The sequence below is a fragment of the Delphinapterus leucas genome, chromosome 12 (assembly GCF_059928025.1).
Source record: "Delphinapterus leucas isolate spDelLeu-1000000601 "Yukka" chromosome 12, BTC_Dleu_Yukka2, whole genome shotgun sequence".
NCBI lineage: Eukaryota > Metazoa > Chordata > Mammalia > Artiodactyla > Monodontidae > Delphinapterus > Delphinapterus leucas.
In genome coordinates this window covers 80739326-80751835 of record NC_143140.1, presented here as the reverse complement: position 1 = coordinate 80751835, position 12510 = coordinate 80739326, and the positions used below count along the sequence as shown (strand labels likewise).

Below are 12510 nucleotides of genomic sequence, written 5' to 3'. Positions count from 1 at the left end.
CCTGCAAGAAACTAGATCATGGTACACGCCAGGGAAGGCGCATTTTTTTCTACGCCTGAATATTTATTGAATATGACTTGCCACTCTTCAAAAGCAAATAATAAAATACTTCTGCTACATATTTTTGATATCATGTGTGGATATCCTTCTGTAGGTTGAGTTTTTGTTTTTGTTTTTAATGCTTCTCCTTGTTACTCTACGTAAATGTAGTCTAGGAACAGTTTCAGCTCTGGTTATTTAGTTTTTGTTCTAGATGTTATATTTACATTAGTGGGGGATTTTTGTAGACCGCAAAAGTTATTTAGTCATTGATCAACATTTTTATCAAGTAGAAATGGCAGTCATTTTTCAGCATGAAGATAAAATATGGTGATTGTTTTCACTTTTGATAAGTTAATTCTTAGAAACTGAATTGGAGATGTCATCAGTATGCAGAGATTCTTGAATATTGCTGTATGAACAACTAAGACTATGGTGCTAAGACAGTACATATTACTGTTGCTATTCTCATGACTGATTTAGTCAAACTTTGAGACAGGCCATCTTTCTTAAAAACCTAATTCAGGGCTTCCCTGGTGGCGCAGTGGTTGAGAGTCCGCCTGCCGATGCAGGGGACACAGGTTTGTGCCCCGGTCCGGGAAGATCCTACATGCCGTGGAGCGGCTGGGCCTGTGAGCCATGGCCGCTAAGCCTGGGCGCCCAGAGCCTGTGCTCCACAACGGGAGAGGCCACAGCAGTGAGAGGCCCGCGTACCGCCCAAAAAAAAAAAAAAAACCTGATTCAACCTAAGGTAACACTTTGAAATCTTCTATCGTAATGGGATCTATTCTTCTTCTAAGCTGGACAGTGATATTTGTTTGGACTCACATTTTCACATTTGATGACGGTCTGAACTTTCTAAGAAATGGAGATTTTGTCTTTTCAGTCTAACCAGTTTAAGTATCTCTTCAAAGAATGTGAGTAGTTATAATCCCTTAGGAAAACTCAAGATGTAGGTATGGTAAAAAGAGCCCTGGGCTGGTTCAGGATGTGTCAAGTCCATTCCTAGCATGATGCTGAGATGGCTAAATGATCTTAGGCAGGCCACATTACCTCTCTGGATCCCTTTGCTCATCTGAAATTATAAATATATATATGTAGATATATAGGTAGATATACATATATAGAGATAGATAGATATACGTATCAGTCTATCTGTTTATATCTATATATCCCCAAGACACCTATGCTCTGTCAATCTGTGATCTAGTAGGAAAAATAAGTTTTATTTGACTGTGCAAAGTGCATTTGGAGTTCAGAGGAGGTTGACAGCTACCAGTTCAATGAAAACTTCAGGAAGGAAGCATTTGAATGGGACCTTCAAGGTTGGGTATAATTTCTACAAGAAGAAATATGGCAGAGGGGCTCTTCCAAGAGTAGTGAACAGGAAGAGTAAGAACATGAAAGTAGAGAAGCACAAAGTACATTAGCTGAGAGCAGGTAATTTGGCTTGGTTAGAATCTGGGTAAGATAGTGGAAAGAGTAAGAAGATAATAACTAACATTTATTGAGTCGGGCACTTATTCTAAACATTTGACATGCATTAAACTTATTTAATGCTTAAAATAACCCTATTTAAATAGGACTATTATTGCGCACATTTGAAGATGAAGGAACTGAGGCACAGCTTGCTGAGATCACAAAGCTATTGTAGTTACTGGTAGAACTGGGATTTGTACCCAGATCTCTGACCTTAACTAAGTTAAAGGAATCATTGAGGGTTCTGGAGTAGGGAGGTAACATGATCAGAACTATGTATTAGGAAGACTCATCTGGCACCAGTGTAGCATGGGTTAAAGAGCTAAGCTGTTTAGTGTTGAAGTGTTCTTCTAAAAATTCTCTTTACTTATTAGAGTTTTCACATATCAGTTTCACGTTTGTTAATGCCAGTGTCAACCATACCTTGTTGGAGGGATTGTCAATTAGTATACCTTTCTGGAAGACAACCTGACAATAAGTATCAGAATTTTAAATATGCATTCTCTTTGACCCAGCAATTCCACTTCTCGGAATTTATCTTAAGGGAAATGCTCAATAATGGGTGCACAAGAATTTTTTTTAATGGATTATTTAAATGGTTACAACTCTGTAAATATACTAAAAACCATTGAATTATACACTTTATTATTTAGTCAGTTAGTTATTTTTGGCTATACCACCGTGCAGTATGCAGGATCTTAGTTCCCTCACCAGGGATTGAACCCGTGCCGCCTGTAGTGGAAATCCCAGCACAAGAATTTTTATTGCCACAGTTTTTATTAACTAATTTTTATATGTAGAAGGAATATGTGTATACATGTAAGCTATGAAGCATAGTAAAATGAACATCCATGAACTTACCACCCATCCTCAGAACTAGAATATTACCAATACAATTGAAGTTATCACTGTTTAAAACATTATTTATAATAGCAAAAATTGGAAATAACCTAAAGGACCATCAGTAGGGGATAGATAAGTTATGATACGTCTACATGATGTAATTCAATGTATAGTTATTTTAAAAAGATGAGGTTGAATTGTCATATTTCCTCAGTTCCAGGACACCATTAAGTCTAAAACAAGCAATCTGTTTAGTAACAATTTTTCAGGGGAAAGAAAATAAGCATGGTTGTTTTTTTTTTTTGGTACGCGGGCCTCTCACTGTTGTGGCCTCTCCCATTGCGGAGCACAGGCTCCGGACGCGCAGGCTCAGTGGCCATGGCTCACGGGCCCAGCCGCTCCGCGGCATGTGGGATCTTCCCAGACTGGGGCACGAACCCGTGTTCCCTGCATCAGCAGGCGGACTCTCAACCACTGCGCCACCAGGGAAGCCCAAGCATGGTTTTTAACTAACCTTCAATAGAACACATTTATCCATTCAATTGTATACCATTCAGTTTTTTTGAGTCTTAGCTTTATTCACATTCAGAATCTAGAATTCTTCTGATTTACTTTGGGCTTTGGTTAGTTAACAGATAGCATCATGGTGGCGTGCTGCTTTTCATAACCCCAGTTAATTATCGTGAACCTCTTTATTGACTTTATGATTGAGTATATGATTTTGAGGCATGTCAAAGAATACTGGAGTTTTGTCTTCCTTTCCTTTTGCTTAAACTCTTAGTTTTGTTTTTTTCTCCTGAGTTGAGTGAGTTATTGTTAGAAATTAAACAGCTTCCTCTGAAGGTAACTCAAAAGGGTTGACAGGTATTTGAGTGCTTGTACTTCATAAAAGACTTTTACCTTTGAAAATTCAGTGATCTCACCTAAATTTGGCAGTTGTTTATGCCTTTAATTGCATTGTCTTTTTTTTTTTTTTTTTTGGCTGCATTGGGTCTTTGTTGCTGAGCGCAAGCTTTCTCTAGTTGTGGCGAGTGAGAGTTACTTTTCGTTGTGGTGCGCAGGCTTCTCATTGCGGTGGCTTCTCTTGTTGTGGAGCATGGGCTCTAGGCATGCGGCCTCAGGAGTTGTGGCTTGCGGGCTTACTTGCTCCGCGGCATGTGAGATCCTGGACCAGGGATCAAACCCATGTCCCCTGCGCTGGGAGGTGGATTCCTAACCACTGTGCCACCAGGGAAGTCCTGCATTGTCTATTATATGACAATTTCTGAGTACATAATGCTGCATTATAGTGGAATCTTTTTGAAGACATTTTGAGCATTAATCAAGGGTCTAGATTCAACCATGTGGCGCTGCCAGTGAAAATAATACAATTGAAGTGACAAGAAAATTTGGCCTTTTATTTATGGTCAGGTTAGCTATGTGTGTTGTCTGCTATTCCAGAACTCCACTTTGGAGCTGGCAAATTCCTTTTAATACTGATTTTAAGATATACTCAGTTTTAGAAATGTTAAAATGTGGAAAAGCATGTATCTGAGAATCAAGAAGACACTATACTTTATGTCCTAGGAAGAGATTCATAGTATTATGTTATTCTTTTGCTAGCATGTTGGGCCCTAATCAGCAGTAGCTAGATTCATAGGTCCTGTGGTCCATATGTCCAGTACTCTCTTCATCAGGTCCGGATATAGCTCCTCTTGGCCCAGAGACCTTTGAAGTTATCTTCGCTCTCTTGTCTCCCACTCACTCACCACATTACACAATAGTAAAACAGAGACAGGAGGGCATAATAAGCACTACTGTTAGAAAAGGAGAAGAATGAGAAATAGCAATTGCTGATAAAATAATTTTAAAACCACCATAGGCAGATCTTGTGAAAGCAACCAGCGCTGGAGGAAGGGGAGATTCCTTTACTGGACCTTGATTCAGTTGTCTGGGAGGAACTCCCTCATCCATTGTTTTTTGTAACTGTTGGCCATTGCTCTCCAAGGCCCTCCTGGGAGTCCTTTTTCCTTAATCATCCTTGGTCACCTATGAAGTGTGAGCTTTGGGGGAATAGTCCGTCTTTGGAAGGTGCAAATCTTTCTTGACTAAGTTACTGCTCATAGGAGTTGAGAGCCCAAGGGTTTTAAATTTTGAATAGTTGAAGGGTTTTTTAGTTTGAGCTTGAGTGGTTTTTCAAAAAAAAATTTTTTTAACAAAACAGTTTCCTCAATTTAGAAAGCTTCTGATGTGTTTAATTCCAGTCAGTTGCATGTGTCAGTAACCATAACCAAAGTTCACATGTGTTAGTAACCTCATCCAAAGATTTGAGAACTCCCATTTCGCTTCTCAGTTGGTTGAGGGAAGGCCATACCCTTAACGTTGGTTTTTGTTGTTGTTTTAAACCACTGAGGTATTTTAATCAGCCAAGAAGTTTCAGTGGGCATCTGTGCTCAGAATCTTTTAATCCTACCTCTTCATGTTGGGGTCTAAAAGCGAGCTGCTTTTCCAGTTCTGCAAGACTTTAAATTTCTGAACCCTTTCTGTCCCTTTCTATTTTTGTTTGCAAATAAGCTGCTTTTTTTCATGATCTTGTCATTTATTTATATTGCTTTGCCAAATAGCCAATAGCAGCCAGCATACACTTCTAAAATTCTCTTTTCTAAACTCTTGTCATAGAACTACAAGTTCAGTAGGCTGTTTGTTACCTTGTGAGTTATAACAGGCAAACCACTTTATCAAATATTTTGCCACTGTGAAACATGGTTCTCCATTTTTCCAGCCTCCAGTATCAGTTCCCTTGAAGCCCTCAACCTGACCACTTGGCCGTACTGGCCTACATTATAGCGGCACCTCACTTCTAGGTACCAATTTCTGTATTAGGGTAATGAGAGACTACGTATACAAATAGACAATGGCTAGATCATATATGAAAGTAGAACTCTGACCCACAGTCTTAGTAGCAATAGTCCCAAACAGTCAAGTCTTGGTCAGTAGATGCCAGCTTCTCTCAGGACCAACAAGAGAAAACAAGATATGCTTCCCAAAACAATCACATAGGATGTCCCACTTTTAGTTAGCTGGCCTCCAGCTTCCTCATGACAGCAGCCTACAACTAGAGCATACCTGAAGTCTTTTTCCGCTTCCCTGCCTGCCTTTGAGTCTCTGCTAAACACGAGTGACGGTGGCCAACTCCCTTCCAATAGCAAGCTCTGAATAAATAGACTCTGCTTGTTTTGACGGTCTTTATTGCCACAATAATATTAGGCTGTTTTGTGGTAACAAATCCCAAAATATCAATGACTTAACACAACAGAGATTTCCTATCTTGCTCACACACAGTCCAATGGGGGTCGTTAGTAAGCCATCCAGTGGCTTAGGGACCCACAGTCCCCTATAATGTGAAGCTACCATCTCAAAATGTGACCTGGATTGTCATTGAAGCAGGAAAGCAACAGATGGAGAAGCACAGTGGCTTTTAACTGCCTTGGCCCAGAATGGACACACATTACAGATACCTACTAGCGGGGCTTTGGCAACTAACTGGGAAATAGAGGGCAGTATGTTAGTGTAGTCTCTTCCACAGGTATTAATCAAAAGCAATTGCATAAAGACATGCCACATTTCCTCCATTTCACCATTTCTGACATCAGGTGATGCAGATCATATTACAATTGAAATGAACATTTAAACATAATGTTTCTGTTATTTCCCTTGAAAAGCTAATGTTGAAACAATATTGTTACATAGAATTAATGGTTCTTTAAAGAAATCCTGTGTGTTTTAGTGTACTTTGTATTTGAATAAGAATAATTTGTAAGGCGGGGAGGGGAAGCTGGGATGAAGTAAGAGAGTAGCATTGACATATATACACTACCAAATGTAAAATAGACGGCTATTGGGAAGCAGCTGCATAGCACAGGGAGATCAGCTCGGTGTTTTGTGACCACCTAGAGGGTGGGATAGGGAGGGTGGGAGGGAGGCTCAAGAGGGAGAGGATATGGGGATATATGTATACATACAGCTGATTCACTTTGTTATACAGCAGAAACTAACACAACATTGTAAAGCAATTATATTCCAGTAAAGATGTAAAAATAAATAAATAATTTGTAGCAGAACCATTCCAAGATACAGAGCGCTATAGTCATTTCATTTTCTTTATTTTTTTGCTTTTGGTTTTGGAAAACTCAAGTATACACAGAAGTAAAGAGAACAGTACAGTGAACTGTCGTGTACCCGTCACCCGCTACAACAATCATCAGTTTATCACTTTTGTCTCATCCAAATCTCCATCCACTTCATCACAAAACCAAATTATTTTGAAATACCAGGCATCATATCTTATTCGCAAGTATTTCTGCATGTATATGAAAGAGCTAAGTGTAAACTAATCATTTATTTAAACCTATAACACATTATCACACGTATCCCAGAACTCAGTCATTTCTGTGACCATTGTGCACTCACTTGGATGTTAGGAATGTTAGTCAAAGTACAGAGTTATAGAATGTAGGACTAGAGTGAATCTCACTGGTCCAGCATTCTTTAAAGTATATTACATAGAGCATGAATCCCATAAAATGCTCTGGGGGAAAAAGTTCTTTGGTCAGAAAAGTTTGGTCAACATGACATTCTCTTCTTGTAAAGTCACATGATAATGTAAAAGAATGACATCATATTTTGTGTGTTACGATCCCATTTTGATTAAGAGTAATATATGTTAGAGTATGCAGTATTAATAGTGATTGTATTAGTTTTCTGTGCCTTATGTAACAAATTACTACAAAATTGAAGGCTTAAAACAACATAAATGTTTTCTCATACAGTTCTGGAGGCTAGAATTCTAAAATCAGTATCACTGGCCCAAAATCAAGTTGTTAGCAAGGCCACTCTCCCTTAGGAGGTTCTAGGAGAAAAGCAGTTCCTTGCCATTTCCATCTTTCTTTTGGCTACCCAGCATTCCTTGGCTTCTGGCTGCACTCTCTAGCCTCTGCCTCCATGGTCACATTGCCTCCTCCTATTCTGTGTATCAAATCTCCCCCGCCTCCCATGCATGTACTGCTCAACTGGATAATTGTTGATAATCTCCCCATTTCAAATTCCTTAATGACACCTGCAAAGTCCCTTTTTCCAAATAAGATAACATTTTCAGATTCTAGGGATTTGGAAGTGATTATCTTTTGGGATGGCATTATTCAGCCTACTACAGTGGTTCTCTCTCTGTTGAAGGAGGGACTTATGAGGGACTTCTACTTTACATAATTATATAATATTTGAATTTTTCAGTAAGGCCCATCTTTTTATAATTAGAAAAAACCAAGATTATATTTTCTTAAGAGTAAAAAGAAGGAATAAATCACCTGCATTTATTAGTTTAACAGATATTTTTGCACTGCCTGCTGTTTACCAGTTTCTGTTTTAGGGGGATGGAAGGCAAATGTAGTATCTTGACAGAGAGAAGCAAAACTATGCTTATTTTGGTTTTTCTTCTCTATCAAGGAGAATGATCTTGGAAGTGGTAAAATAATACAATAATAAAATGATGGCTAAGGGGCTTCTCTGGTGGCGCAGTGGTTAAGAATCTGCCTACCAATGCAGGGGACACAGGTTCAAGCCCTGGTCCGGGAAGATCCCATGTGCCACAGAACAACTAAGCCCGTGCACCACAACTACTGAGCCTGCACTCTAGAGCCCACGAGCTACAACTACTGAAGCCCTCGTGCCACAACTACTGAAGCCCGTGCGCCTAGAGCCTGTGCTCTGCAACAAGAGAAGCCACCACAATGAGAAGCACGTGCACCACAACAAAGAGTAGCCCCTGCTCACTGCAACTAGAGAGCCCGCACGCAGCAACGAAGACCCAGAGCAGCCAAAAATAAATAAATAAATAATTTTTAAAATTAAAAAAAAATAAATAAAATGATGGCTAGGGACTTCCCTGGTGGTCCAGTGGCTAAGACTCCGCACTTCCACTGCAGGGGGCACAGGTTCGGTCGGGGGACTAAGATCCCTTATGCCACACTGCCCGGCCCAAAAAAAAAAAATGATGGCTAACTTGGAGTTGAAACCCAAAATAAGTGAAATATTAAAGGATTGCCTAGATGCTATAAATTAAGTGCAAACCAGATACTGAGAGAACTGACATGTGACATTGCACAACCACTGTTGTTAATCCTTGATGATGGAGAAATGATAGGTTCTAGACTGGAAGTGGAAAATATCTTCCCTTTTAGAAAGGGTAGAGAGTTGATTCTGCAACTTTAGACTCGTGAGCTAAGTGTTAAACCTAGAAAAATTCATTAGTAAGCTATTAATATTCTGGGAAGGCTGAGGGGAAAAAATGCTTATCATTAGAGACCAGCTTTCTTCATAAAAGCACAAGATGTATCAGTCCGAATTTCGTTTATAAAATAATTATCAGTAGATTGGGTCATGTTGTAGACAGACATAACATTGACAAAGTTCATTATTTTTGTTTTTACAAAATGGAGAAATGTGGGCTGCTTGTCAAGTAGAATTTGATTGATTCATAACTAATTTAGCAGTTGTACCACAAAAGTACTGATTATTGAGGTGAAGTCATCAGGAAACTGTGCCTCTAGTGGTCTGCTTCAGGACTTCCTCCTGTCTCAGGCCTTCTGCAAATATTCATGTATGTGTATATATGTAATTAATATCCATAAATATAATTTTTTAAAATACAAAGGTTTATTTTTAACAGCTGTATGATACAATTTATATACCATAAAGTTTGTTCATTTAAAGTGCATAATTCAGTGTTTTTTGTTTTTTTGTATGTTTACAGACCTGTACAACCATCGTGATAATCTTTTTTTTTTTTTTTTTTTTTGAAACTGATATGGCTCTTATACTGGGCCGCATTGCTTTTGGGGCTGTTGCAGCCCTCCTGTTTTTTTTTTTTTTAATTTTTATTGGAGTATAGTTGCTTTACAACGTTTGTGTTAGTTTCTGTACAGCCAAGTGAATCAGTCATACATATACACATATCCACTCTTTTTTAGATTTCCTTTCCATTTAGGTCACCACAGAGCATTGAGTAGAGTTCCCTTTGCTATATATTAGGTTCTCCATCACAGTAGTCTAATTTTAGAATAGAAATTGGCTTTTATTTTATACAAAATGTTTTGAAATTTGCCTTTTTTGCTTAAGAATATTAAAGAATATTATGGGTATCTGTTCATGAACTGCATCAGTCTTTTTAACATCTCCTTCATCACGTTATATAGATGTACTATAAATACTCAAACAATTACTGATGAGCATCTAGATTGATGACATCTATATTTGCTCTTATAGATGGTATTGCCAGGAGCATTCTACAGTTTTAAACATTTGTGTGTATATTCCTTTAGTTGTATTGGGTTGTTCCTCTTAATCCTTGTTCAAGCCATAAGGTAAACCTTCTTACTCTAACCATTTTATGCCTCAGGAGGCAATTTTTGAGAGAATTAAATGCCAAAGTTCACATTGCTAATAATTAACAGAACAAATACTTGAATATTTTTTGTTTGTTTGTTTTTTCATTACAAGTGCTGTGCTTTTCTAGCACCAGTAGGATTTTTACAAACTAGAGGGTATCCAGAAAAGCATGACAAGAATGACAAGAATTGGAGAACAGTTAAAGGAACTGGGATGTTTAGGAGACATGTTTATTTCATTTGTTTAACATGTATATTTATCGAGCACTCAGTATGTGCCGGGCTCTGATATAGGTGGTAGACAGACAGTGTTTATGAGACAAATAAGGTCCTGTACTTTTATGGAGCTTTTATTTCAGCGAGGGGAGGTTGACAACAAGTAAACAAGTAAGATAATTTTAGATAGTGGTAAGTATTAACAAGAAAATAAAACAGGGTAATTAGGTAACTGGGGAAAGGGTTTTTGAGGAGGTAACACAGGTTTATTGCCTCTACTTTGTAGATGAGAAAACTGAGGTTCAGAGAGTTTGGGTGAAACAGTTTGTAACTGGAACCATGGGGATATGAAACATTGCTAATTATCACCTATTTCTAGTCTCATTAAGTGTAATCACCACTCACATTACATGATGGTTGGTAAGAATGCAGACAAAGTTGTTTAGCATCAGCCTGTAATAGGCTCTGAATATGCACTGAGTGAGATTTCATGGTGTTGGATCCACATAGAACATTTCTAACAGTTGTTGCAGATCACAAATGGAATGGCTTTCTTGAGTTAGTGATTTCCCTATCAGTGGGGATATTTAAGTAGATTTTAGGTGACTGTTGCTCCAGTGCATTGTAGAAGCCATTCATGCATTAAGTAAGGAATTAGACAAGTCCTTAGAGGTCCTTTCCTCACCCTGTTGTTAATAAGCTTACTGTCTCTAGAGTCCCAGTCCGCAGTTTGAGAAATAAATCCAAGCATCTGTTTTTGAAGCATAAAGGTATCTTCTGGACTAGTGATTTAAAAACCTTTTTAAAAGCAGCTGTCCCCTTTCTTTTAAAGCAATTGTATACTTGAAGTCTGGTAGTAAAACCTAAAGTTGTAGCCACTAGATGAAGAATTTAATAATGGGAGGTTGCCCATTGTATTGTTCACTAGAAATCCTTCGCATTCGTATATACGGTTGACCCTTGAACATCGCGGGTTTGAACTGTGCGGGTCCACTTATACGTGGATTTTTGAATAGTAAATACTACTGTAATACAGGATCCACGGACTTGGAACTGAGGGTACAGAGGACCGATTATAAGTTACACCCAGATTTTCCACTGTGTGGTGGGTTGGTGCCCCAAACCCCTGTGTTGTTCAAGGGTCAGCTGTACTTTATATGCTTACTAAAGCACTCTTGAAATTATTTTTATCATCATAACCAGTACTTGAGGTAATTTTGTAGATTAGGAAATAGGCACAACTAACATGTCCTGACTATACAGTAATCCTTAATGGAACCAGAACTATAACCTAGGTCTTTTAACTTATAAATCAGTGGGGTTTTTTCCCCCTTAATACAGTAGTCTTCCCTTATCCGTGGTTTTGCCTTCCAAGGTTTCAGTTACCCATGGTCGCTTGTGGTCTGAAAATATTAAATGGAAAATTCCAGAAATAATTCATAAGTTTTAAGTTGTGTATCGTTCTGAGTAGCATGGATGAAATCTTATGCCATCTGGCTCCATCCCACCGAGGAAGTAAATCATCCCTTTGTCCAGTGTATCCCTCTCATTAGTCACTCAGCAGCCGCCTGGGTTATCAGAATGACTGTCATGATATTGCAGTGCTTGTGTTCAAGCAGCTCATGTTTTACTTAATAATGGCCCTAAGGCGCAAGAGTAGTGATGCTGGCAATTCCGATACACCGTAAAGTGCTTCCTTAAAGTGAAAGGGTGAACGTTCTTGATTTAATAAGAAAAAAAAATAGTGTGCCAAGGTTTTAAGATCTACGGTAAGAACGAATCTTCTATACATGAAATTGTGTAGAAGGAAAAAGAAATTTGTGCTAGTTTTGCTGTCACACCTCACTGTAAAGGTTATGGCCACAGTATATGATAAGTGCTTAGGTAAGATGGAAAAAGCATTTCATTTATACAGTAAGATATTTTGAGAGAGAAATTATGTTCACATAACTTTTATTACAGTATGTGGTTATAATTGTTCTTTTTTTCTTTTTCTTTTGGCCACAAGGCTTGTGGGATCTTAGTTCCCTGACCAGGGATTGAACTCTGGGCCCTTGGCAGTGAGAGTATAGAGTTCTAACCACTGTACTGCCAGCGAATTCCCATAATTGTTCTATTTTATTATTAGTTAGTTGCGAATCTTTTACTGTGCCTAATTAATAAATTAAACTTTATCATAAATATGTATGTAAAGGAAAAAACATAGTACACTTGACCCTAGAACAACTTGGGGGTTGGAGTGCCAGCCCTCTGTGCAGTTGAAAACGGGCGGAGATAACTTTACAGTCAGCCTTCCGTTCTGCATCCTCAGGTTCAACCAACCTCCAGGTCGCGTCGTACCGTCTTTTCAACTAATTGTTGAAAAAAGTCCACATATAAATAGACCCATGCAGTTCAAACCCATGTTGTTCAGGGGTCTACTGTATATATAGGGATGGGTACTATCCGAGGTTTCAGGCATCCACTGGTGGTCTTAGAAGGTATACCCCGGAATTAAGGGGGCGCCTGACTA

General features: G+C 38.6%; 1 protein-coding gene across 2 annotated transcripts in view; it reads left to right on the top strand.

The window, feature by feature from the left end:
* The window catches only part of LATS1 (large tumor suppressor kinase 1), a 50643-nt gene that overhangs the window by 1342 nt on the left and 36791 nt on the right, over positions 1-12510 (top strand). The gene's annotated exons all lie outside the window — the stretch shown is intronic.